Below are 1,348 nucleotides of genomic sequence, written 5' to 3'. Positions count from 1 at the left end.
TTATGAAAACCCTATGCAACATCGTTTTTCTTTGTTTTTCTTTTACACACGTAATATATGTTGTAACATTTAATACAAAACATCGAAAACTAAAAAAAATTGTTGTGCTATTTTTTTACTAATTTTTATATATGTTTTCAGAAGAGAGAAAAAGTTATATTTATATTTATATTTTTTATTAACTTTAATTTTGGACAACAAGATTTAAACTTTAATTAAAATCATGTGGTTGAGAATGAGTTTCTAGATTTTTCACAACTTAAGGGAGTTTTTATTTTAACCTTACCCTATAATAAATTTTTATTCTATACTTTACCTATATGGTCACATATATGAGTCATGAAAGATCGATCGAAAACGATGCCAACAGTATTACTTACATAAAAATATTGGATTTGTCGAATTCAATGCCAACTCTCCCATTTAATTCGACAATGCCAACTCCCACTAACCTCGCTATTAACATTATAATATATATTTGTAGGAAAGCGTGAGGGCCAAACTTCAAGAACAAATGAGGAACATACGTTGTGTGTACGTATGTATGTATGTATATATAATAAATATATTGTGATCGAGTATATATGTAGTACTGTGCATGTGCATGGGTGGGGTCAGAAAACAACAAATCAGGAACGTTTATTACAAACCATACACTACTGAATATGAATATATGTATTTATACCATCTGAATTTATTTATGGCTGAACATGCACCTTGTCTCTCATGTGGATCATCTAATGATCAGTGGTCCAAGTGTTTAGAAAATTAATTTTCATAAATAAAATATAATTATAGGGGAATTTTTCTAAAATAACCATTTAGACCAAATAGTTTCTAATAAGTAACACGAGCCATGGTTTTCGAAAATTCCACAAATGTCTACTTCTAAACGGAACGAAGTTGTAAGAACCGTTGTCGGACTAAAACAGGTTCTCAAACAGTCGGATTATCAGTTTAATAATGGAGTGACTCGTTGGTTTTTTAAGAATGGCCGGACCGCATGATCTGGTGATACGTACCGGCTATATTTTATTGGCTTTCAGTTTGTGAAGATGGCAAACGGAAAAGGGGCGATCCGCCGATTTAGAAGGGCCGAACATTCTTGGAATATTTGAAAACCATGAAACTACTTGGGCAGTCAAATGATTATTTTAGGATTTTATTTATAATTAATTATAACCTTGGTCAATAATAAGACCACGGGGTATACATTCATGCCATTAACTATATGTGGGCGTCACATCACTCATTTTATTTTAATGGATATTTATTTAAACTAAAACTTTTCTTAAATTTTAGGGATATGAAAACAACAAATAATCGTAGGATGTTAAAAAAACAAATC

Source organism: Bidens hawaiensis, unplaced genomic scaffold, assembly GCF_021521415.1.
Source record: "Bidens hawaiensis isolate Kalapana, Puna unplaced genomic scaffold, B.hawaiensis_p1.1 tig00049239_1, whole genome shotgun sequence".
Taxonomy (NCBI): Eukaryota; Viridiplantae; Streptophyta; class Magnoliopsida; order Asterales; family Asteraceae; genus Bidens; species Bidens hawaiensis.
This window is presented reverse-complemented; position numbering follows the sequence as displayed.